At 39.3% G+C, this 27,946-nt stretch overlaps 1 non-coding gene and 1 pseudogene across 1 annotated transcript; one reads left to right on the top strand and one right to left on the bottom strand.

Moving 5' to 3' along the window:
• Positions 1-3: 3 nt before the first annotated feature.
• On the top strand, positions 4-21,804 carry LOC138242772 (zinc finger protein 135-like; annotated as a pseudogene).
• trnaa-ugc (transfer RNA alanine (anticodon UGC)) lies at positions 3,943-4,014 on the bottom strand. The gene has a single exon. It is a non-coding gene; the product is annotated as a tRNA-Ala (tRNA).
• Positions 21,805-27,946: the final 6,142 nt, after the last annotated feature.

The following is a 27,946-nucleotide window of genomic DNA, read 5'->3' as shown; positions in this document are numbered from 1 at the left end:
AACAGGTGTTGAGGTCCAGAGCTGTTTGCGAATGGAACCACTTTCTAGAGTCCAGACCCACATCCACAGATCTGTGAGTGCTCTGTTTTTATCACTATTACTAGTAATGAGAGCAGTAGTAGTAGCAGGAGTATTAGTATCAGAATTAGTATTAGAATCTGAAGTCATGGTGGTAGTAGTAGTAACAGTAGTAGTATTAGCACCAGAAGCAGTAACAACAGTGGCAGTTGGATTATCCAAGCAGTTACTTCAGAAACTAAGGTTTTACAAATTTATACTCTACTTTTCTATGCATGTTTTGTAAAGTGCCTTGATGCTCTGGATTAATTAAATTAAATTAAATTTATTTTTATATAGCGCCTTTCACAATAACTAGGTTGCCCCATGGCGCTTAACAAAGGAAGTGACTGCACAGTGGATATAAAAAGTCTACACACTCTTATTGAAATTGCAGGTTTTTGTGATGTTAACCCAGAAATCAAGATAAATCATGTCAAATGTCTTTCCATCCTTAATGTGACCTTGCCACCAACAAAATTCAAGAGAAAAATTTTGGAAAAATTGAAACTAATAAACCTACAACACCCTGGTTGCATAAGTGTGAACTCCCCCAACTAATACTTTGTGGAAGATCCTTTTGCATTTATTACAGCAGTAAGTGTTTGTGAATAAGTCTCCATGAGCTTTGCACACCTGGACTTTGCAATTTACCCTGTAGACAAGCAAATCTGTTCAAGGAAGAAACTCAGTTTAGTGAACTACTGGTGAATTCAGCACAAGTTTTGTCATCACTTGTTAGGATGGCTGAGTTGTCTAAGGTGTCAGACTTGAGAACTGATGTCTTTCATCTTGGTTGGGTGTTCTGGTCTCCAAATGGAAACATGGGATTAAATCCCACTTCTAACAGCTACTTTTTTATTTTTTGTGTATTGTTCCTGTCTTATTGTGCTGATAATGACAATAGGAGGAAAACAGAGAAACCGCTTATCAAGAACATGATGGGCAGGAAAATGCTTCGTCAACACTTAAATGTGATAAGCAGAAAGGAACTTTTAGATGGGCTCCAATTTCTGCCTTAAGAACTTTTTGAGCTGTCTGTAAGTAAAGAAAGATTTCCGGTAAGGTGTGCATTCAAAAGTCAAAGACCGAAATATTAAAGCAGCAACACTGCGATTTGTGAGTGTTCTGTAGTGTTAAAATCCACAGGTTTCCATGCTTCTTGGATTTCTTAGCCCAAGAAGTGATTCCTGTTTCATTTTCTATTCACCAGTTCGATTTGCATTACGCTCCTCAAACCTCAAAACCGAATAACAAACGCTAATCAAAGTTGCACAAGGGCTACACTACTTTGCCCCGTCTAAATACCATAATGTGAAATTAAGAAACCGCAGTATTTTTGACAAAGTGCGGTCTTCAAACAGCAAACGCTCAAGTGTTTATATTTACTTGTGAGCAGACCAACCTTGATTTAGAAAAGCCTTTGCTCGCCCCTTGCTTTAACAACGATATCTGAATCGAGCCCCAAAGTGGTAAGAAAGCTGAATTACACAAAGCACATAAGACATTGGGTTGTCACTGTACGCTATCATGTTTTGCTTGCACTGTCCTACTAAAAGATTAGAGGGATCAGAAAGGACACAAACAAACCTTGAATCCACAATTCTGAACTTAAGGGTCACCAGCTCTACCGACTGCACCTCTCTTGCTCCTCTATTACACAGTAATATTACTAGCGTTGGTTGAACATGGTATAGTAGGCTGACAGCTGAAACACATGGCTCACAACCAGTGACAGTATCATTATCATATATCACTGCAGCATATTGGTAAGGAGTAGGAGTAACTATCCCATGGAAACATGTATGCCTCCATTAACATCGTATAGTAGGTGGACATCTTGGCTATGAGGGTTCAAACCCTGTCCGTGCTTCTTCATTCTGCACCACGTTTCTTTATCTAGGTCTTCAAATTACTTGGCAAAACATTGGTTCTTGTTACTCTTTCTCTTAAGCGGAAGATTGGTAGTTCAAGCCCACCTAGAGGAGCACGTCTTGTGATTCCCATGTAAGCATAATATCTGCTCAAACTCGATTATTGTTCTCAGTGACACCTAAAACATCTTGATATTTGCAAGAAATGCAAATATTGTGCACGTTTCAAGCTACAAGAAGTAATCAATTTAGTACTTAAGTGAATATGATCTGGAATGCTCAATAACGACCAACATCAGCAGCTTCCAAGAAATTAATTTGAATTTCATACTCACCTTGCATTCTCAGCTATCATACTTCAAAATTACAGTGCAGATTTGGTGGAGAACTTCACAAGCATTATTAGGTTTGGACTGTACAATTGTATTTTAATATCTCGGTATATGTACCTTCATTTTAATATACATGTAACCATAAATGCTGTTTAGTATATTGTACTTTTGTTGTACTTTTTAAAACATTTTACCTGAGGACGCAAGGGGACTGTTATATCTTGTGATACATGCAAGACATCTGTAAAAGAAGGTGAAATTTTAATAAAATTGGTGATTAAAAGAAAACCACAACTTTTATGATATTATCCCTCGATATCGCAGATCAATTGAAGGATTTGAAGAAACTATCAAAGAAACAACAGCAATAGCAGATGTTTGGGTTTTGAACCAATGATTACACCTCAATAATCAATTCGTCCTCAAAAAAAGAAGAGACAGGCATGTTTTGAGCCTCATAATGATCCTCTTCTGGATCCACAAGAAACGTGTTTTGGATGTACTTATAACTTCCATCAAAGAGAGATCTCATCAGTTGCATGCAATTGAAACTTTTGACTTTTTGGATGGTATTGAAAATATTTTTTAAAAATAAAATAAACAATTTTCCAAAGAAGATCTCATGAAGTATTGCCAGGATCTATTCTTATCGTTTGGTAGTGATAACACTGCTGGTATTGATGGAGTAGAAACGTACGATGCGTTGACAGGATTTCTGAAGCGAGAAGTCCTAGAATGCCGCCTATAAATGAGCTAGGATTCATACCAAGAAATACTTTTTGTTTTCCACCCAGAAGGCTGCTATTGCATTACACATCTTGTGAACATTACCAGTTTTGGTAGCTTCTGGGCGCGATTTTCCAAAACTGAAACTAATAACAAAGTTAATTAAGATGCACCATGTCCAAAAATTGTAAATTGAGACTAGTATTACTACAGAAGAAAATATTTAACTGATTTTGTTAAAATTCAATAAATCACCTATCAACAATAAGAAATTATTAAGAAAGTAAACATTATTTTATTTCATTAACTATAAAACATGAAGAGAGTTTACAGGTCATATCCTTCGCTTTGTCTTTTAACTTAAACATTCAGGATCCAAGCTTCTGTGCGGATGGTTGTGTTTCTCTTGTAATATCTTGTAATCATCAAAAGTTGTTGTTTAGTCCTTCAGTACTTTCTCGAGTAGTACCATGGATATTTTATACGATTAATACTATTCATGCTCTTTTGAATTTTCCTTCACATACGGAAATAGTTCAAATTGTATTTATGGCTGTGCTCCACACCTACACGAGAGCACCTGTAACAGTACAGGACATGCAGTGAGGAATTCGCGCAGCTTTCAGTTTAGTGCGGAGTCAGAGGAAGGACTCACTCGCTGAATGATTTCTCAGGAAATCCCGGGTGAGATTTAACAGGTGATTTCTTCAACAGCCACGACAAGTGTGGAGACATTCTCTGGATTTCCTGAATATGACGTTAAATTAGTTCAAATCATTTGTTGTAGTTAACAGAACTAAATGCTTTGGAGGTACATCTAAAACAGCAGAGCAACACTGTAGCACTTCGTGTGTGACTGAACTTAATTGTGTAAACCTGGCTCTCTATGAACACCGACAAAGAGTTCTCACTCAACAGAAGATTGTGATGTGAGCACAATAATACAAAGCACGTGGAGATGCCAGGGATTGAACCCGGGACCTCATACATGCAAAGCATGCGCTCTACCACTGAGCTACATCCCCAGTGGTGTGTGCGCATGGAGAATGCCTGCAATTTCCCACTTTCGTGTTTCCTCTACTACAGAGTAAATTCATGGGAATGAAGAAATAAGGAAGGAAAAATAATCACATTGAAGCTTCCAGAGACTGGGCAAAAACGAATCAGTTATTTTTATATCCAGTCACACGGGTGACGGTGGTTAATTCCTTGACGGGGGAGTGCTTTTTTACCTCCTTACTCTACTGTCTTTCAATTCTGTTTTCTTTGAAAGCTTTTTGCATCTTTTAAGTGCTCTCGGTTAAACTTCGCATAGAACAACAGCAGTACTGATGATTTTCATGGACCGATGCACACTTCTTCTGTACAACTCCAGTGATAAAGCCCTGTCTGTAAATATTGTAGAAGAACGAAAAAGGGCGAAACAATGCTCCAACCACAGGAATGGTAACCGGAAGGATCGTGTTCTTATTTAATGTCATTTTGAGATGCCTTGTCAACGCAGACAGGCGTTAGAGCTGAACAAATAATGTATAGTGGTGGTTGTAAACATGGAACATGTTATTTCTATACCAGGAAGAAAGGAGCAGACTCTTAAACTCTTTAACTCTTAAGTTAAAAGAGACAAAAACGACACCTAATCACAGCTAACATTAATTAAAATGACATCACAACAAAAGAGCAGAGCCTTGAGTGAATCAAATTCGTTTTCATTGAATGTCTGTGTCTTCATCACTTTGACCGGGGTAAAGTTAGCTTGAAGTTCGAAAACGATTTTGGCACGCCTGTAGCGTTTTTATGAAACAATTGCTTTGTATATACAATTGCTCTGTGGATAAAGTACATTCTGAATGTTCTCACAGCCTTCAGTTTGTCTTTTTTATTCCACGCACGAATATTCTTGTGTCCATATCACATATCATATAACACAGAACGCCTTCAAACCAAATGCATTTTAAAGACCACCACTCACAACCCCTCCATAAACATATAATTGAGCTAATTATTCTTTTCTGACACTTGGGGTTTTGATTGATGCGCAATTACGCACCATCTGGAACACTGGGGGACCACTGTATACATACATACGTTCACAACGCAGAAATACTGCTCAATAGAGTTTCATGCGAAAAACCCATATATGACCATAGGAAGCAGAACAGCAGTTTCCAATTACCCAGACTGTCAGCACGGGAATAAAGCTTTGTTTTATTTCTGAAACCCTTTCTTTATTTCCTGTTTTCATTCTGCAGGAAAATTCCTATTCTTTACTCAACAGCTTTTTAAAAACAGCACCCATGATGTTCAAATCATGATGTCCATGATTGTTTACACAGAAGACAGGCAGAGCTTTGGGTTGTGAATCTCTTTTTCTCATGGTTTTATTGAATGTGGCACTGTGCACTAGGATAGGGGGATGCTGTTCACAAGCCAATAGCATTTAAACCACGGCACCCACAATGCTACAAGTAAGTGTTTTACACATTAAGCAGGTCCTCTGACCTTTCCCAGCCTTGCTTTGGGTTGTGAAACCTCTTTCAGTTTTTTTATGATTTTTTCAATATGGCACCTATTAGACATGCAATACACTGGGATAGGGAGGTCCTCTTCGTGACTCAATAGTATTTGAAGCACAACATTCACAATGCAACAACCAAGTGTTTTACACACCAGACAGCCCCCTCACCTTATACAACCTTGCTTTGGGTTGTGAAAGTGTTCTTTATTTTTTTTTTATTTTTTTTAATATAACACTACAGGTAATATACTGGAATAGGGGGGTCTTCTTAATACATGGGTACATGGGGATAGCGCCTTAAAAGTTGGCTTCTCAAAACTCTTTACAGAATGACAACAACAATAAAAGACTTGGACAGAGATTCAACGAGCCCAGGCATAGAGACTGAGTGTCGATCGAGCAGGAGCGGTGAGGAAGGAGACTGAGAGAACATAGATATAGATACTTTACACAAAGTACAGACAGTGCATCAAGACAATATACTGTACAAACAGTAGACAACGTACAAGTAAACAATGCAGACATGTAAACAGTGACTGCATACGTACGGAATAAATAAGAAATTAAGGTAGATGTTTCTATTAAATTAACGGTATTCGAAATGTTGTAAAAAGAAAAGCGATTTGTTTTGTAAAAAAATGAGAGATGATTTTTATTTTATACAGGAAAGGCTTGTGTGTCAAGTTAATCTTTTCGGAATGCACCATTTGAAAATATAAATTGGAAGTTAGTTTGGATAACTCCTGATGGATATTGTATTACAAATAAAGCTAAAAAGATATAATTTAAAATTGTTAATAGGTTTTATCCAGTTAAATAAGTACTGTCTAAATTTAAGCATGAGAAAGATGATTTGTGCGTTTTTTGTCGGGTTGAAAGGGAATCTTAGGTTACTAAGCAACTAAGGTTGCTGCTGGAAGAGGTGTTAGTGGGGCCAGCAGGGGGCGCTCACCCTGCGGTCTATGTGGGTCCTAATGCCCCAGTATAGTGACGGGGACACTATACTGTAAAACAGGCGCCATCCTTCGGATGAGACGTAAAACCGAGGTCCTGACTCTCTGTGGTCTTTAAAAATTCCAGGTCGCTTCTCGAAAAGAGTAGGGGTGTAACCCCGGAGTCCTGGCCAAATTTCCCATTGGCCCTTACCAATCATGGCCTCCTAATAATCCCCCTCTATGAATTGGCTACATTACTCTGCTCTCCTCCCCACTGATAGCTGATGTGTGGTGAGCGTTCTGGCGCACTATGGCTGCCGTCACATCATCCAGGTGGGGCTGCACATTGGTGGTGGTGGAGGGGATCCCCATTACCTGTAAAGCACTTTGAGTGGAGTGTCCAGAAAAGCGCTATATAAGTGTAAGCAATTATAATTATTATTATTATTATTACATTTACTTGTAAGGTGTGTGTTTGTGAAGTTGTTTTGGACGGACTTGCAGAGTTTTGTTTGTAGGCATTTAAAGGTGTTTTTTTAGGTTTAAGGACTTTGATATTGTACTGCGTAAGATAACTTTTTTAAAAAAGAATTTATTTATAGCAAATTTATTAGTCATTCTGAGTAAATTTCACATTCATAAATCAAAATGGTCCAATAATACTCCCCGTTTTAGTACTTTTCAGATGGAGTTGAAATATTATTTAAATTCTATAAAAATGAAAAAAAAAATGCAAGCAAGGAAAACATTTGATATATGTAAAAAATATAATTTACTTCGTTACCTCTGCCAGTTAATTTTTTTTTCTGTTCGTGTTTTTTTACTCTTGTATCTGTTTCTGCTCCTCTAGTTGTATTTGTAAATTATTTATACATTTAATATAAATAAAAAAATGTCGACCGTATACGTTACACTATAATATAACGCAAACATCTATTCTGGACTATTTTTTTCAGATTTTTATTATTCTAATAATATTTTTGTGGTTTATAGCAACGGTTCATCTGATAACCCGGAAGTCCTCTGTTTGACCACGTTTCGCTTTCTATGTTCAAACCCACGTGTCTACAGCCGCTGCAGCGGACTTGCCTGTGTTTTTCAGATCGACTCTGAAAAAAATGGAGAATCTGTTGCTTAATCTGAAAACTGAGGCGCAATCTTTCGTGGAGACTGTGCTTAAATCGATCGTGCATGAAGTTTCGGAAGTTTTCCGAAACCGGACAGATGATTCCGAGAAGTCGATTGAACAAAAACTTCGCCGGATCTCTCAGGTTCTGGCGAGACTGGTCGTGATTAAAATCACGTCTGTCGACAACGGTTTCGGGGTCGAAATCGCGCAAATGAAGCAGGAAAACGAGCTTCACTGTTTCATGGAGGTTTTGCTCAAATCGTTCGTGTATGAAGTTTCAGACGTTTTCCGAAACACGATGTCTGACTCCCAGGACTCGTTTCGAGACAAACTCCACAGCGTCTCCCAGATCCTGGTGAGTCGGGCCGTGATTAATATCACACAGTGTGTGGAGGACAGTTTCGGGACAGAAATAACGCGAATGAAGGAAAACGAGACCTTTAAAGTGCGACTGCAGCTGTGGGAGAAGGAGTCGGGAGCAGGAGATCAGGGAGGGACAGATCATGTTGGACTCATGCCTCCCTGTGAAATCACTGCAGAAACAAATGAAGAAACGGAGCCGTCGGGTAAGTGCAGTGACTTTTAATTAGTAACGTTTGTGTTTAAAAACGGTGTTTTTAACTTCCTCACTGTTGAAACTGTAGTGGAGAGATGCAGAGCGAAGTAGGAAAGGTTTGTGATGTTGCCGAGGGATTCTTTTCTGCGAACTAAACTAGTTGTGGTCTGGTTATATTCTCATTAATGTTATTGCTGTTCTTTGAATGTGGACAGAAATATGTCGTCAATTGATACACTTTCTCCATGTGAAAGCCAATTTAGGAGACTTTGGAGTCTTGGAAATATGTCTGTGGGCAGATTATTTATCGACGTGGCGGTAACTATCTCTCCTGTGCAGTGTTAATGTACTGCATTGTACAGCAGTGTCCAGTCAGCCAGGGTGTCTGTATTAACCCCTCTCTCTCTCAGTGCAGTGTTCATGTACTGGAGTGACCGGTCAGTGTGTCTGTATTAACCCCCCTCTTTCTCAATGTAGTGTTAATGTACTGGAGTGTCCAGTCAGTGTGTCTGTATTAAACTCTCTCTCTCTCTCTCTCTCTCTGTAGTGTTAATGTACTGGAGTGTCCAGTCAGTGTATTAAATACTGGCAATTTAGACAGAACAAATGTTTTCGTGAAATTACATCCCGGACTGTCCTCTGCTGCCCTTTTCAATCTTCTGCTGAGCACAAAAGAGTCTTAAGAAAATGATTACAACTTTGTTCGATCAGCTTCTCCTCCTAGACCCTGTTAATTGCTGCAGTGAGTTATTGCTTTGTGCTCTGTTTTGCCGTCTTCTGAATATAGTCTGAGGAATACCCAATGATGAACTAATGTAGCTGGTGTAGTAAAGCAGGCTTAATTATAATAGAACCACTAATGTCAAGACAGTGCTTGCTTTTCCCCACCTGAACTACTTTAAGTATTCATGCTGTATATATTATTTACATCTGTAGATTATGTGTTACTTTCAGATTCATCCTGTTTGTGTTCTAGGTTTTGATGTACAGATTTGATTTCGTCACCCCATTTTGATAAATATAATATTGGTTTACCTTCAGTATATTTTGTAGATTGAATATTTAATAGTAGATGTATTCAGTAGTACAAAGCTTTGAGGTCCTGCCTAGTTTGTGTTGAAAGAAAGCGAATGAATGAGTTATTTTCCCCAGACTGTGATTTGTGTACCGGGATAGTCGAGTTGTAATCTATTTAGTTACGCAAAAACGGTGGTATCACCACGTTTTCCTTTGTTTACTTCTCCCATTTGGAGTTCACTCTGCTAAAGACGAATGAACACAACGTGTCACTCCCTTTTGGTTCGGGGACAGACGCGATGAGATTCAATTTCATCAGCCTGCGAATGGAGAAAGGAAAACAAAAACATATTTAAGAAATTCTGTCCACATGCACTGAAGTCCACACTTCTTACGCTGCGTCATGGAGGTGTGGACCTGGAGGAAGGGCTTAGGGTAAAGTTTGGAAATTGGGACGTGGTCTTATAATGTTAGTGAATAGGGAGGACAAGTTACGCCATGAATCAATAAATGTGTGTTGAATGTCTTATAAACCCTTTAACATTGACACAGGAGCAGGATTTGTGGCTGCTGCGGTTCGGAGCCTCGCATTGTCTTGCAAATGTATTCATCTGTGTGACAATGAACCCTTTCTCAGTCTGTCTGTGGGGTGGGGCTTAATCTACTGTCTCACTTCCTCGATTTAACATCTGATTACTGCTATGGGCTTAAGAGCTCATGAATTTAAAGTGAATATTTAACAGGCTGTGATATGTATATATAACCAATATAAATGTCAATATAATATACATATTACTGAGAAGTTATCATCAGTGAATGATTTTAAGATGTTAATGATAAATATCTATTGTACGTAGTGACTTTAAAATCTTTGTATATAAAATTTCAGATTAAAACAAAGTTTTTGCATATTCTTTGTTGTGTATATATATGGTTCAGCCACAGAACCAGGAGAACATGATCCTTCTTATAATATTATTGTGGTTTTGTTTTTGTTACTGAGAGATCTTGGTACATAATATATACATAAAACCATTTTCCATTGTAATTCAGGGTTCTGGATCGCTGAAAGTCTTAACGCACAAGAGAGAATGGTGATATACATAGAAAAATAGGTACCAGATGATTATTTGTAGCGGCTTCCTGAATATTTGTCCCACAAGAGACACTTTTTTGTGGAAACTATCAGGTTTTGATGTTCTTTCATGTGAACTCTTGCTCTTAAGATGGTAAGAGATTGCATCTGGTATTGCATGTAATTAAATGGTGATTATTTTATTTGCTCTGTTTCCTATATCCGGAAAATATAGTATATGCTCAGTAGAGGGGCAAAGTTTTTGAGTAGTGTTGTGGGAATTTTCTCTAAACACTTAAACAAGCAGAAAGTGATTCTGCATTCAAGTAGTAAGTTCCGTGAAGTTGCCCCTCCTACAGACAGCACAAACAATTAAACCCATGTGATTCGTTAGTGCTATGTTTGTGCCGTTGAACGTAGCTTCTGTGCTGCTTTGTTCCCAAGATATAGCGCCTTGTTTTTTCGGGGTCGTGACGTCACTCAGCCCCCTTCAACGTCGTAGGGGAACCGGACCGGTCTCATTCGTTAGTGCTGGGATTGTGCCGGTTTGTGCCGTTGAAAGTAGCGTTGTGCTGCTTTCGTTCCCGAGATATAGCGCCTTGTTTTTCCATTAATCACATGACCATGCACAGTGACTTTGACCTCGAGGAACCCCGTCAACCGAGTTAAAGCACTCTTCTATGTGTTTGTGTGAACAGGAAAATTACATTTGTCTCCAATATCATACCCGAATCAGAAGAGTTCCAGGTATAGCCTTAAAAAGCGAACATTAGCAAAATTGTATGTTCTTACAAAGAGGCTTTATGATTTCTGAAATATTACATTCAGCTCTCACTTATTGTAGCTCTGACTCTGTTTTCATTGCACCAAAAATGTCCCTCAAAATTTTAGCTCTTAGAACATAAACATCTTTGTGCACACCTTTCTGTGCCAAATGTTTCACCAGTTGAAATATTTCTATGCTATCTACAGCCTGATTAACATAGCTGCTAGAAGTCCTGCTACCACAATAGTCACTGCATAGGCACTGACATCAAATGCACAAGTGTTCAGTACACTCACAGTGTCTCCACTCACCTTTACTGGGGGCAGGTCTCGGCTGCTTCCATTCCTCATCAGAGCCACTACAGCCTTTTTCACAGGAACCGAACAATCTATGTTGTAACCACTCAGAACAAGGCACAAGATAAAAAGATGGTTTCCGTTTTTTAGGTAGTGGTAGCACTGTCAACGGCCCTCTCACACTGCTGGGAAACACTATGAGCACCCATTGATATTCTCATACCTCCTGTGTGTGCTAGGTGTTTCATAAGGAACCTGTCAACTTGCATTGGCAGAGTGTCATGCTTCAGCACTGATTGTTTTAGGTTTTTGAAATCCGCCTCCTCATTGGCTGAGCTTCCAGTGATGTTCACACTTTTGAAAAGTGGAACCATTAAGCCAATCCAGAGTGGGAGACAGCAAGCAAGCCTCGTGAGATGAGGAACAATCTCCGGTAGGAAATGCAGGTTATGTCTATCACCACTTTCCACAGCTAGCAACCTGCATTCTTCACAGATTTCTGTTACCCAGTCTTCCAATGCTGTCGGGCATGCATCAAGGGTACAGCTTGGCTCTTGGTCCCCGGCTACACCTATTTCTTCTAGAACTTCATCAGAAGGAAAAGCATCGTATCCTTCTGCTATTTTTTTGTTCTAAGTGTGATTTTATAGTTTGCAGTTACTCTGTTGTAACTCTGCATGTATACATTGATTCTTTGTTACCTTTGCAGTCCTGCAGCACTTGGGTATATTCTTTTGTCAGGTTATGTCTGGCAGCACAGCCTGAATGTTAGTACTGTTAAGTTCCTACCCTCCTAACAGTGCCTGTAGGTGATAAATCCTGGAATGAAGGGCAAATATGTAGAATGAGTACTATGGTGCAACAACATACAGATGCAGCCATTCAAAATGCGCGGGCGATACCACATTATTTTGCGGTGCGCTTTACGCGGTCTACCGCGAGTTACCGTAAATTCTCCTATAATACCGCAAGTAAAATAATAGTATCCGGAATTTCCGCAAGGTGGAGCTAGTAAAGCTCAACCTCTCATGTTTGAGCTGTTGCCATCAAAGTCTTTAACGAAGATATTACTAATAGTATTAATAATGAATGACCTTGGACAAGCTGTAAACAAAGTATTGCCTTTGTCCACGTTCTTTTTTTCATTGACCGTCTTTGTAAAAGAAACACCACAGCATTCCGCAATCACGCATTTGTTTCCAATCATGCAAAGTACAGTAATTTTTGAGAACTGATTCACCATGCCTTTCACATGCTCATAAAAGAGATTGATTAAGGAACATAAACATATTACTGTATGCAAACTGTACTGTATACAGTATGTATATGTATATTTAATGTCTTAACTGTGCCCGTTTAAGTATTGAACATTTATATGGAATTTTACCACTGAAGGGAAATCTTAGTAGCTGAGCATAAAAAGAATAGGAGCATACTGCAACGCGTGTGAAGGCCATAAACGATATTAATTTTAGAACTTAAACATACAGTATATGGCTGGTCTCGGTACTTTAAAGAAAAAATACACACCAGTATTTCATTTCTCCCTAAACATTAAGCATCGAAGTCTTTAACTAACGTGATACCGAAGTCAACAAGCATACTTTTAGAATTTGATTAAAAGGGAATATAATATGGAATCGTGTATCTAAAGAAATTAATAATGATATAATTATATTCATGTACCGCAACACAAGAATAGTACACGCTGTACATTGTCTGTTGATAATGTTTCTGTAGTGCTTTTTCAGTACTCTGCACGTGACTTTGCCGGTGGCGCTGTGGGTTAGGTTCCTGACTCCCATGTCACATGGTCTGTGATCAAATCCTACTGGTTTTTTTTAACAAACATTTCTTTGAAAAAATTAAACGTTTCGTTAGTCAGAGATTAATTAAAACCTCACTCGCACCAAAAAAATTTATATTTCTAAATATCACAACATGATCAAATTTAAGTTTTTTTAATAACAATGAATAGTCACCTAGGCGTTACAATATTAACATTTATATTGATTTAAATCGCCTTTATTTAAAACCCATAAATAAAGCTGATACTGTTTAGACTATTAATTATTTAAAACTGTATTACAGCAGCACAATGCACAATGCAATGTAAATCGCTATCTTTGTCTTCTGTGTAATAATGTTCGCCTCTCTGTCCAGCAAATTAACAATAGTAATAATAATGAACTTTATTGTATATGGCGCCTTTAAAGGTGGCTCCTCAAAGTGCTTTACAGGTTAAAAGCAATAACAATAATACTATTGTTAGGCTGGGCAAACAATTTTTTTTTTAAGAAATACAAAATGAGATATAATGATGTGTTCCGGCTTAGACATTAACGAAGAGCATAACACGTGGGCGGCGTAGAGGTCGGCTCTGGCTTTCCCATCTACTGTATACACTGCAAGTACAACCCTCTCTCCCTCTCTGCGGGAGTGCTGGCTGTGACTAATTAAACCGGTTTCACAAGTATTTGCAAAGTAGAAGCAGGCGAGATTTCCAAAGAAAGACACCACCCCCCCTCAAAAACCCAGTAAGTACAGTACTTACTAGTTAAAGGCTAGGCTCCTCAATGAAATCGCTTTAACATGCTAATGCGTTGGTGTAACAATCCAGGCCTGGCAAGCTTCTAATTTCAACCCAACTACGGCGAAAGGAACCCTTCTTTCATTAGACGACAATGAACATATTTTAGCCCTGAATGAATTAATAGCAAACATGGTTTACATAAAATACATTTTTCCAAGAAAGTTTAGCCTTTGTCACTAATGAAACCACAAAATAAAGACATAAATATAAAAATCTTAAGATTTTTAAAATACATTACTTTGCAAACATTTATTTGAAATAAAAACGATTGCAAACGCCAGGGGAGAGAGAGAACAGGGGAGGGATGTTGGTTTTGTATAAGGGGCGGGGCTATGGAAATGAGGTTTGGGAATGTGGAGTTACATGATCTGGCCGTTTGTGAATTATCGTTGTTGAGTATGGAGTGTTGAGGTATTGATTTTGTGTAATGCTTTATGTTGAAAATTGAGGTGGGTTTTGTTTATGATAAAGAGGATAAACTGGGATGGGAGGAGGGTTTGGTTTGCATAAGGGGCGGGACTATGATAATTGAAGGAAGTTGCGAGAGTATAATGATTTGATATATTTGATTTTGTACTGTGGTTGTTATCTATGTTTTTGGTTGGTATTATGTTTATATGGTTGTTTTTGTTGGTTGGTTGTTATTATGGTTATTAATAATACGATCTATAGTTGAAATCTGAGCCTAAATAAAAAGAAAAAGCAAGTGATTAGGTTTATGAGCAATCTAATTACTTATTCGTTTAAAACGCTATATAAAATAAAGTTTATTATTAATTTGCTGGACAGAGCGGTGAACATTATTATGCATAAGACAAAGATAACGATCCTGATCAGTTCAGAAATCTGTGTACGCTGTAAGGTTTTTACTTCTTAAACTTTTAAAATACAAGTTTCGATAGAAATAAATCCTCTTCCTGGTACAGTACTGTATAGCAAACCAGCACGTCTTTTTTCTCCAATCAGAGGGGTGTCAGATGGTGTCAGCCAATCACCATTCTGAAGCCCTACCATAATCTCTGGTATGGGGAGACCCCAGAATTCTGTCCAATAGTTCAGACAGATGATAGATACTTTTATTGATCCCATGAGGGAAATAAAGTAAATCATTTTAATTTTAGGAAATTATTAAACGCTTGGTTAAAAGCAAAGGAGATTGTCTGTTATAGTGGACATAAAAACAAGAGTTCGCTGGCATTTTATCCTAGAAGACGCAGACCGGCGCAAGACCGGTAAAATGCCTGATGAACTAGGGATTGGACAGTTTCCAAGTGCTTGTACAATCGATGGAAATGTTCAAATAAATGTGCAAAAGAAATAAACAAAATAATCATTTATTTCTTTATCATATTGGCTACCTAATGTCCTCTCTTTGCTAGTTAGTGGCTGTGTTTCTGCTTTGGGTAGCAACGGGTGACTGTTCTCAGGCGGAAGATGTAAACAGCTTAATTTTCGTGTTAAATAATTTTTTAAAATTAAAATTCATTCTATACAGCAATCGCATATTTGGGTACCTTTTCATAAAACTTTCATGCTTAAAATGTTTAGGGAGAAATGGAAGACTGGTGTGTATTTTTTCTTTAAACTATCAAGACCAGCCATACACAGTACAGTTTATGTACATACAGTAATGTTTATGTTCCTAAATTAATATCGTTTATGACCTTCAGATGCGTTATGCTCCTCTTCTTTTTATGCTCAGCTACTAAAATTTCCCTTTAGTGGTAAAATGCCATATAAATATTCAAAACTAAGTGTATTAAAATGTGCACAGTAAAGACATTAAATGATTAAATCTTTTCACTACCAACCAATGCACCATGAGTGCCCCTGTCGGTCATTTTGGCCAGCAAATCACTTACCGCGGTGCCCTGCGGTGGCTTGTGGGTAGGTTACTGTACCGTGGGTTTTTACCGCGCATTTTGAATGGCTGCATCTGTACATTGTTTAAAATACAAAAAACAAATCCTGTCCTCACATCGACTTTCGTAACCAAACAATGTGTAAAATGTTTAACAATGAACAATACGGAGCTTTAATCCAGTACATTTCCTTGGTCTCTTAAGTGTGGTAACAGTGTTACACACCAGATGATGCAATTTTATACCAACTCTGTACTTCCTTAATATACTCTGTTGTGTGAGGGTATAACTTAATAAAGCTCACAAAACTAATTTTATCCTGTTCTATGCTCTGTGAAGGCAGACCTTAATCTATTGTCAAATGGTTAACTCTACTACATTTACTACAATAGTGGAATCACCAGTTTCGTGCCTGCTGCTTCTGGGACATGATACAAACAACGTAAACTGTGCAAACATTCCCAAAGATGCTCAGAACTTCAAAGAGGCAGGTACTTCAATGTACATTATAAACCCCTCTCCCCCTCTACAGGTAATGGAACAATAGAAAGGCAACAAATCCTTAATAAGCTATTGCATGCAGTAGGTCTGATATCTACTTTCATACACAATTAAGAATTAACAATCAAAAATCACAAATATGTAGTGCAGTACATGGAATCGGACCGCTCAAGGTTTTAAAAAAAAAATCAAGCAATTGATGAGTAGTTTAAATCCCCAGAAAGAAATAAGGATGAATGCAAAACACTGCATATTGCTTAGAACTGAAATCTCAAACAACAAATTGTGGCGAGCTTTACACTTCTCTTTTGTTAGCTCCATGATGTCACCCCTTTAATCTTAGTGTTCATGTGATGGCCAAATCCCTAGCTAGACCCATGGCCTGGGTATTATGGGAAATGTTTAATGCAAAGTATAGAGAAGTCTGATTAACACTCAAAAATGTAACAAAAAATGAATTTCACCAAACCTGGCTTCAACTGTTCTTCTTCCAAATCTTCTCTGGAAACCCCAGTGAAAGTGCCCTACAGGTAATGGGGACTTCCCTCCACTGTGTAAATGAAAATATAACCAAGTTTTTTACATTGTTATGGATTACAGTTTAAGTGCACATCAAAAAGTTTCTGTATATGTAGACAGAAATTGATAAATTAATATTTTTTAGACCCACCTACTCACTTTAACTGCAATACCAAGGCCCATCACCACTTCTTTTGTTTATAATATGTTTTTAAAGCATTGCATTCACCACTTAATCATTTCAGCTTTCACATCCGCAATTTGTAACATGTCAGAGATTTTTTTGGGTTCAATTCTCCTTGTAACACGTACAGAAAGAAAACATTATAATTTAAATTCAGAAGTGTGACAAGTCATTTCAAGTTTCACTTGCATGTGTAGAAATATCATGATAACAACAAATAAAGCTTACTAATTTTGTGGTATTCCCCATGATATAAAACAAAATAAGTTTCTCAAATATCTTTACTTTAAAATAAATCAACGTAGCATCATAATTACAGTATAGCATTTCTAGTTTGTAAAGAAACTTACGATTTGGAAGAAGAGGTCTTCGCCAGAGATGCAGATAATAAATCAAACATCAACTGCAAAGGCTGGGGTCAGCTGATCAAGAGATCACAATTGAAAGATCTGGTGGTCGTGAACTTGTGGTTTTTGTATGGAGCTGATGGCACAGAGTGACGTCACGGCCAGAAAAAGAAGGCGCTATATTAAAATTTAAAACATCCACCCCCACCCGACCAGACAGAGTCGGAAAACAAATAGCATTCATTGTTTTCATCACATCCAGTAATTTAAGTACTGAGTGTGTTGGTACGTCCTTGTAGTCATATTTGTGTATTCAGAGGTCCGGGTCTGCCCTCATGCTGTTTTCTACACCAAGAACTGACTAGAAACACAGATAAAAGAACTGTGAGCTAATTGTTTCATGTTTGCGCATAAGACCCTTGTTAATACAAACATGTGGATAATGCCAGTTTTTCAAAGAACCTAGATATATGTTCACTTCTGTTCTATGAAAATAAATATTTTCCAATATTGCCACTGTGTTCATGTGTGAGATGATAGACTCTTGTTTCTCGGATGTGTTATGAACTTGTGTAAACTTTGTACATAGTGCCCCTTAAAAATAAAAGTCCTGAAGTCCTGGTTCCTTTTCACGTTGGCTAATGTGCTTTGCATAAAAAAGAGCAACAGTGGTTCAGAAAGTTGCAAATTCAAGTCTTTTTAAATATGTGGCTCGACAGACAGGTCGAATGTTCACACGTCCCTTGATGCCTGTTTATTTAAGAAGGAGACAATGCGAAACTGATTACTTCTTATGATTTTTAAAAAAGGTCACCGCTACGAGGTATTAAGACTTGTTCGTTAAAGCCTCTTTGTAAGAATATACAGTTTTGCTAATGTTCGCTTTTTAAGGCTACACCCGCAACTCCTCTGAATCGGGTATGATATTGGAGACAAATGTAATTTTCCTGTTCACAAAAACGGATAGAAGATAATGATATTAAATGCAAAATCCACCACCGTACCCTCACCTGGGCAAAAAGAGGAATTGCAGAATTGTCACTCTCGTGCTGGTAACAGAGCGCTTGAACTCGGCAGACGGTGTAACTGGAGGTCCAAGTCGTCGTGCATGGTCATGTGATCACCGGAAAAACAAGGCACTATACACAAACGCTACTTTCAATGGCACAAACACAGCACTAACGATTGAGATCGGTCCGGTTCCCCTACAACGTTGACTTCACCCCCTGAAAAAGAAGGTGTTATATCTAAGGAACAAAAGTAGCTGGGAAGTTATTTTCAATGGCACAAACCAGCACAAATGCAGCACTAACGAATGAGACCGGTCTGGTTCCGCTACGATCTTGTAGGGGGGCTGAGTGATGTCACGACCCCAAAAAAACAAGGCTCTATATCTCGGAATTAAAAGCAGCACAAATGCTACTTTTAACGGCACAAACGTAACACTAACGAATGAGGTGAGTTTAATCATTTGTGCTGTCTGTAGAGGGGCCAACTTCATGGAGCCAATTAACCCCCCCCTCTCTCAGTGCATTGTTCATGTACTGGAGTGTCCAGTCAGTGTGTCTGTATGAACCCCCTCTCTCTCAGTGCAGTGTTAATGTACTGTAGTGTCCAGTCAGTGTGTCTGTATGAATCCCTCACTCTCAGTGTAGTGTAAATGTACTGTAGTGTGCAGTTAGTGTGTCTGTATTATGTAAATGTAATGTATTATTATTTCTGTAGTCTTACTTTTTACATGGTAGTTAGGTTTCTGACAAAGCTTGTATATCTAAAATTACGTATTATCAGAAACCCCCTTAAACCCTCTTATTCCTCTATGCTTAAACAACCCAAAGTGATTGCGAGTATACTAGACGTGTGTTTGTGTAGCGTAAAGCTTACAGCTTTAGCTTGAAGCTTTTAAGATCACATCGCCTCAGCTATCATTACTATGCTATTGTTACTCGTATATACATCCATACCAGACCCAACGCAGATGTGGCTGTCTCTTTTCTAATTGCATCTCTGACATAAGAACTTGGATGACTCAAAATGTCCTTCATGTTAACTGTGACAAGACTGAAGCCATGCTTATTGGCACCACCCATCAACTTTGTAAAATCAGTGTGAAACCCTATCTGTAGATGGTTTTGTACTTGAGCTTCACTCTAAATTGGAAAAACTTGGGGATGATATTTGAAGTTCGACCCACATGTGCAGCGTGTTGTCAAAACATCTTTCATTCCCCTCAGAAATTTTGCTCGACTACGCCCTGTGTTATCACTAACTGTGGCTGAAAAGTGTTGTCTAATCTTGAATTGACTAATGTAATGCCCTACTCTCTGGGGTTTCTAAATCCACCTTGAATGAACTCCAGTATGTCCAAAATTCGACAGCCAGAATCCTGACCAGGTCTAATGCAAGTGTTCACATTACTCCTATCCTGGAGTCCTTGCACTGGATTCCTGCCAAGTTTCATGTTGACTCAAAATTCCTCCTGCTCACCTATAAGACTCTCCATAGCTTGGCACCTCAAGCACAATTTATTCTCATTGTTTTTATATTGTATATTTTTTGTTGTTGCTCTTCTGTAAACTTCTTTAAGAAACCACCTTTAAAGGCGCTACTAAAATAAAGTTTATTATTATTATAAAGGTCTTGTTTTCTTGTACTGTGTTTACAGGCTCACAGGCCAGTGCTCTCTCTGATGCTGGGGAAAGGACTCCTCTTGAAGACCAACACAGTGAAGAGGAGTGGGGCCCCAGTCTGATGCAGGAGACAGAGCTCACCGCTTTACAAGGGAAAAAGACTCTCAGTGAGCAGTACACAGAGAGTAGACAGAGTGTCGAGGATCTGGACTCTGCTGTGCCCATGATGAAGACAGGACCTGAGAGTGAGACACCTGGGCTCTTAGTATGTTATGATTTTACAGAGAAGATTAATCTGTACTCAAACAAAATTACGCAAGTTTGTAATGAACTAGGCTGTGTCTCTGTACAAGAGCACAGTGAAGAACTGGATGTTTTAAATCTTACAGAGCAGGATATGGATCTCAATTTGATTGACTGTGCAGAGCAGCAGACTGATGTACCTGGTGAAGAGAACAGTACTGACTTACAGCACCGAGAGGAGAGTCAGTATAGGGAGGAGCAACAGAAGCTCCCACAGGGCTTGATAATTAGGCCTTGTTCTGTTCAAGTGGAGAGACTGTCACTGCAGAGTCTAAAACAATCATATGATCCCTTAGTATCTGACGACTTTACAAACAGTTTTAATAATCTGGTTACTGAGAAAATTGTTGAAAGTTTTAATGAACCGGAGAGTATGTCTGTTCTTGGGCAAAGAGAGGAACAGCTGAATGAACTGGATGGTTTAAGTCTCAGAGAGCTGGAGATGGAGTCCCAGATGATCCATACTGCTGAGCAGCACACTAAAGGACACGATGGAGAAAACAAATCTCAGTTTCATCACACAGAGCAAGGCCATTCCATGGAGCATTTGCAGAATAAGAGAACCCAGCACAATCAGAAGATGAGGAAGAATCACTCAAGGCCTTGCTCAGATGGAGTGGACAAACTGCCATTATGGCACAGGGAGGAGCAGCGTTTCTGTCAGTCTAGCATTTCACAACCCTATCAGCACCTTCACACAGGAGAGGGACCTTTCAGCTGTAGTCATTGTGGGAAGAGCTTTAGTCACTTGCACCTATTAAAACAACACCAGCGCATTCACACAGGAGAGAGACCATTCAGCTGTAGTCATTGTGGGAAGAGTTTTAGTCAATCAAGTAACTTAAAAAGGCACCAGAGCATTCACACAGGAGAGAGACCGTTCAGCTGCAGTCAGTGTGGGAAGAGTTTTAGTGTGAAAAGCCATTTACAATCACACCAGCGCATTCACACAGGAGAGAGACCGTTCAGCTGCAGTCAGTGTGGGAAGAATTTTAGTCAGTCAAGTCACTTTAAAAGGCACCAGCGCATTCACACAGGAGAGAGACCGTTCAGCTGCAGTCAGTGTGGGAAGAGTTTTAGTGTGAAAAGCCATTTACAATCACACCAGCGCATTCACACAGGAGAGAGACCATTCAGCTGCAGTCAGTGTGGGAAGAGTTTTAGTCAGTCAAGTAGCTTAATAGCCCACCTGCGCATTCACACAGGAGAGAGACCATTCAGCTGCAGTCAGTGTGGGAAGAATTTTAGTCGGTCAGGTGGCTTAAAAACCCACCAGCACATTCACACAGGAGAGAGACCTTTCAGCTGCAGTCAGTGTGGGAAGAGTTTTAGTAAGTCAAGTCACTTAAAAAGGCACCAGCGCATTCACACAGGAGAGATACCGTTCAGCTGCAGTCAGTGTGGGAAGAGTTTTAGTAAGTCAAGTCACTTAAAAAGGCACCAGCGCATTCACACAGGAGAGAGACCATTCAGCTGCAGTCAGTGTGGGAAGAGTTTTAGTCAGTCAAGTAGCTTAATTATCCACCAGCACATTCACACAGGAGAGAGACCGCTCAGCTGCATACAGTGTGGGAAGAGTTTTAGTGTGAAGAGCCATTTACAATCACACCAGCGCATTCACACAGGAGAGAGACCATTCAGCTGCAGTCATTGTGGGAAGAGTTTTAGTCAGTCAAGTAGCTTAATTTTCCACTAGCACATTCACACAGGAGAGAGACCATTGTAGTAGCAAGGTTTATTAAAATACAGGAATTAAGTTTGCTGCTCCCGTGCCAGTCTCTCTCTCCCTCATTTCAAGTGGTGCTTGATACAGAGAGGCCTTTCCATTTGGTTCACATTTAAGGTGTTTTTCTAGCTGATAGAGTGTCCTGATAAGGAACAACTCCCAAAGCTGAGACACATCAGCCACCCTAATTAATGGTCATCCCAAGTGGTTTACAACCCCAAGGTCAGAGTTCATGGTTACTCATCCTCTCACGAGGCACCAATAACTGTAGGGGTTTGTGCATTTACTGGGCCAATTGTTAATTGTTGCAGTAAGTCACAAAATGATTCTCGAATGCCCATGGAACTTTCAACCAATGAGCGACCGTAGTTCCTCCAGGTACAACTCCAGCTCCTCCTGGACATCCTCAGACTCGGCTCAGACAGTCACATAACGGCCAGTGTGTCCCAGTGCCAGGACTTTTCCTTGTTCTAAGAGTTGAGAACGGAGGTTGCCAGCGTGTAACCAAAGGATCCACCCGAGGTTAGCCCAGCAGCATGCCTCGTGAACCCACCGCGAACGCTCACATCAACGAGTAAACTATGGTTGGAACTGTGGACAGCTGAATATCAGTATTCAGGACTCGCGCTACATCGGGAATGAACCGGTCTTCTTCCTGTCTAAAGATTGTGACTTTTCTGTGTGCAAACTCTGCTAGTTTCAGCCAACAATAACTAGCCGGTCTTCAGAGAGCATCAGCAGTGCACCGCAGCAGAAATCTCTCCCTCCTTCTCCTTCTCTCACGTCGAACCAGCACTGCCTGGCACCGGGCCAGAGAGCGCCGATTGGACAAGGCAACAGCCTTCCACTGCTTCTTTGCGTCCGCAGGAGATCTGAATCCCCACAGAGCGGGCGAGTATTCAACATTCTGCATTACAGCTCGAGAATTCAATTGTTACCTCAACCTGAGTTGATATCAATTTAATTCCTATGAGTCATGTACTTGCTTTTGAGTATCTAATGTACAAGTTGTGACAAAGTTCATTTACAAAACGGTCTAAATGAATGATATACGGAATGTATGTCTCTCTTGGTTTGTAACTCTTCGTGATTGAATGTAGACCTTTTGTATTGTGCTTACCCTCACTATAAGATCTGTTATGTTTAAATGCACATTTTATGCATTAATAAATGTGTTAGTATCCGAGTGTGTGTGTTGCTGAGTTATCCCGCAAGGTCGGTTTTCTAATAGCCATCAAAGAATCATTTTCTGACTTAATGCTACAATTAATAATTGTCCCTGTAAATGCACAAAGCCCTACATTTACTGGAGCCTCGTGGGAGGATGCCTATAAGCTCCTCCAGTCAGGACAGGAGGTTCTACTGTACACGGAGAGGGGTGGGACGGGGGAACAAGTTGATACCCTGGCTTCTCTCCAGACACAGCTGGATGAACTCCTCCAGTTGGGATAGGTGGCTCTACTGTACACAGAGAGGGGCGGGAGGGGGGAACAAGGGGATACCCTGGCTTCTCTCTAGACACACCTGGATGAGCTCCTCCAGTTAGGACAGGAGGATCTACTGTACACAGAGAGGGGTGGGGGTGTGGAACAAGCCGATAACCTGGCTATCTCTCCAGGCACAGCTGGATCAGCTCCTCCAGTCAGGACAGAAGGCTCTACTGTACACAGAGAGGGGTGGGAGAGGGGAACAAGCGGATACCCTGGCTTCTCTCCAGACCCAGCTGGGTGAGCTCCTCCAGTCAGGACAGGTGGCTCTACTGTACACAGAGAGGGGTGGGAGGGGGTAACAAGCTGATACCCTGGCTTCCCAGTGGGCAGTGATTCGTCAAATATACGTATATATCACAGCGATAATATAGCTATACGTATATATACATTGCCGCGACGTATAATCAATGTTGAATTGCAACCGTAAAGTTGACAACATTAATCAATGCATATATAACGTCGAAAACACATCTAACACAGTGCCAAAGGCTTTTTATACGTTTGTGCCGTATCTAGGAGTATACAACAATCTACATAGTGTACGAAGTAAATTATTTTCGCAGTAATTAATTTATTTACACAGCTTTGCATACAAGGGTTTTGCGGAGGGGTCTTCCCCCCTGCCTGAAAAAAAAAAAACAGTAAAATGTTTGAGTGCCTATAGATTTTCTGTTTTTATTTTCTTAAGAAAAGTTGATACCATATCCTGGACACCCCTTCCCCCATCAGAGCCAGTGCCCAGGGAAAAATCTGTATGGGGGCGTCTGAAATTCTGAGGGGGGGTGATATTTCGGTTGAAACGGAGCTGTACGGTGCAGCTACCCAAATGAAATCTTGCAGCTATGCCATTGATTAGTGCTTCATGATAGAAGATAACGACTAGCGATCTGGTATTTGCGATGAAGTTCAGTTTCACATTTTTCGTCACTCTCGCGGTTTGGATTGCCTGGACCGAAAAGTACCACAAGCGTTCATTTTTGCAGCTACATCAACAGAGGTTCTGAATCGTTAGGAACAAATAGTTGTAAAAACCAACAGAAAGCACAGACTGCTATAACTAGTCCTAGTTATATAACGATTTTAAGTATAATGATAAACTACTGCAAGGAATCGGTCCACCTGAGCAAACAGGATCGTAATGTTGACACACTAACGACACTGATACAGTACGTGCCCTTCCTGGACAGAGAGTCCTCCTGCACATCAAACAGTCCGAGTGACTGTTAGTGTCAATTAGTGTTGTCTGACCATTGACAAAGTACAACTATTTTATTAGGGCGCAAGTTAAGTAAATCTTTTTGCCCAAAACTGAAAGGGCGACACTCCTCCCTCCCCCCGTGACGCCAGGCCTGTCCCCATCCTATTCCATAATGTCATTATATATAATACCTTGCGTTAAAATTGCACATCAGGGGGGCACATAACCGCGATGTATTATCAATGTTAAATTTCAACCATAATATCGACCACATTAATAAACGCATACGTTGAGAAAATATCTAACCAAGCATATTTTCCAGTTATATACCACAATGCATTGCTAGTATTCATTGGTCACCATTTTGGACATGTTCTTCAATCGTAGAAGATTGAAGTATTTATCCGCAAATATCTCAGCAATCCTCTTTTGACGAGTAAGTATAAATAATAATACTATCTGAATACATACAGATCTTACTTAATATTATTTTGATTAAAATAGTATGTGAATAAGCAAAAAATGGCACATAAAAATAGTGTGAATGGGGAAGATGATACAAAATAGTTTTGCTGTTTCTCTAATTATTCTTATTCTATGTTGTACTTTCAAACTTTGGGTACTCTTTAATTAGGACAGACTTTATTGCTCAACTGCTATGATGCAAGCCAAATTTTATCTGTTTATTTCAGCTTTGAGCTTAGTAAACCTTAATGGTTCATTTTTTAGATTATACTCAAGAAGATATTTATCATCATTTATTTGAGTAGTAATATTATATAATTTTCTCCTAGCTGCGGTTTTGAAGTCCCACCCTACATCGACAGAAAAAGATATAAAGGAGCACGCAATGCGTTACTTGAAGAATGCACATGCAAGGCAGGGGGCCAGGAGATCTGGACACTGAAAATAAAAGGTTTTTGGTCCTGTTAAGACAATTAGACAAGGTTTGCAAATGGTGGACAAAAATTGTCTTAACTTCCATTGTAATATTTTTTTTTCTTGGAAATATAGAAGTACATTTTAAAATTTATATTTGAATCAAAATGTGGTTTTGAGTTAGATATTGTGTTAATGTAATTAGTTTGTGTTTGTCATTACTATACTGTATATTGCCATGTTACCAGAATTTGTAGCTAAAGTTTAAGACTAGTTGTGTTTTTTTATGATTATTGCCCATAAGTTGATTGTTGATTGATTGTATACAATGTATAATTTGAAATACATGTTTTTCAGGTATGAATGTGTATTTTCAGAATACATTTCTAAACCAAATCATTGGCTTGGTTTACTAGTTTCTACACCTGTAAAACCTATCTCTGATGTATAATAAACCTCTAACCGTCCTTCGGATCCTTCGGACATCCATCCGATTAGACATAAAACCGAGGTCCTGACTCTCTGTGGTCATTAAAAATCCCAGGGCGCTTCTCGAAAAGAGTAGGGGTGTAACCCCGGCGTCCTGGCCAAATTTCCCTTTGGCCCTTACCAATCATGGCCCGGGGATCTGTAGCGCCTCCCGGGGATTTTAACTTTGTCGCGTTCCAGGATGGATTTCCAGTTTATGGACTTTCGGACCGTGCTTTGACCTGCCCTTGGAGCCGTTTGGATTTGGATGCCGTTTTGTCTTCCCTGTACACTGTCTCAGGGACTGTCACTATTATTTTGTGCACTATTAAACCCCTATGTGTTCCTTTTTACCACGCCTCCTGTTTTCTCCAGCTCTTACCGCATCACATAGGGTCTTCTACAAGATCTGACACGGATTCCAGTCCGTGTCCGTTACAGATTCCTTCCGTAGTATTTTGGATTTTCTTACGAAGATCTCACGAAGTATTGCCAGGATCTATATTTAGCGTTCGGTAGCGATAACACTGCTGATATTAATTGAGTAAAAATCTATGATGTATTGACAGCTTTATCTGAAGCTAGAAGTCCTTGAACGCCGCTTATGAAGTGTTGGGATTCATACCAAGAAATACTTTTTGTTTTCCCACCCAAAATGCTGCTATTGCATTACACAGTATATGAACATTACCAGTTTTGGTAGCTTCTGGGTGCGATTTTCCAAAACTGAAACTAATTACAAAATTATTTAAGATGAACCATGTCCAAAAATTTTAAATCATGACTAATATTAATATCAACTGAAATTACTACAGAAAAAAAAAGATTTAACCGAAATATTCATAAGGCTATGCAAGCCTAAAAAGTAGAACAATTAATTTCATATAACTTTTATTTTTTATTTTTTTTAGAAGTGGGCTCACACACCTGAAGACACTAACGTTTCTCTCCGTTAGAGTGTGTGAATAACAGTTTAACCCAAAATGTTTGAAATTGTGATTTTGTTAAAATGCAATAAATCGTCTATCAGCAGTAAGAAATTATAAAGAAAGTAAGAAATTGCTTTATTTCACAAACTGTAAGATGTGAAGAGAGTTTACAGTTCGCATCCTTCGCTTTGTCTTTTAACTTAAGCTTTCAGGATCCAAGCCCGTGTGCGGACGGTTGTGTTTCTTGAATCTCTTGTGATCATCAAAAGTCGTTGTTTAGTCCTTCAGTTTTTTCTCGAGTTGTACCATGGATATTTTATATGATCCATACTTTTCATGCTCTTTTGAATTTTCCTTCACTTATGGAAAAAGTTCAAGGTGTTCTTGTCGCTGTGTCCACTTCTACATGAGAGCACCTGTAACAGTACAGGACACGCAGTGAGGAGTTCGCGCAGCTTTCAGCTCAGTGCAGAGTCCAGAGGGAGGACTCGCTCACTGAGTGATCTCTCAAGAAATCCCGGGTGAGATTCAACAGGTGGCTTCTTCAACAGCCACGACAAGTCTGAAGACTTTCTCTGAATTTCCTGAATACGATGTTAAATTAGTTCAAATAATTTGGTAGTTAACACAACTAAATGCTTTGGAGGTATATTTAAAACAACAGAGCAAGACTTCAGGCACTTCGAGTATGCATGAAATTAATTGTGTGATCTTGGATCTAGATGAAGAATAAGAGTTCTCTTGTTCATAATATCTTTTTATATTTGTTAATTGAATATATCAATTGAGTATGTCTGTTATATTTTTGAATGGGATGGGACTGTACACTGGTGGTTCCCAAGGGAAAACAGGGCTATTGAGCCATTGGACATTCAGAGATTTTATGTTGTGTGGGCGAATGTTACCGTGTGTGAAAGTAAACAAATCCTCTTAGATGATCAAAGAATAAATTGGGTGGGTGAATGTAACTGTGCTCTAACAATCCTCTTAGATGAGGCGCTACAGATGCAGCCCCAGAAAGTGTATTCGACTTACC

Source organism: Lepisosteus oculatus, chromosome 14, assembly GCF_040954835.1.
Source record: "Lepisosteus oculatus isolate fLepOcu1 chromosome 14, fLepOcu1.hap2, whole genome shotgun sequence".
NCBI lineage: Eukaryota > Metazoa > Chordata > Actinopteri > Semionotiformes > Lepisosteidae > Lepisosteus > Lepisosteus oculatus.
The sequence above is the reverse complement of the archived record's forward strand: the minus strand, read 5'-3'. Positions and strand labels throughout refer to the sequence as shown.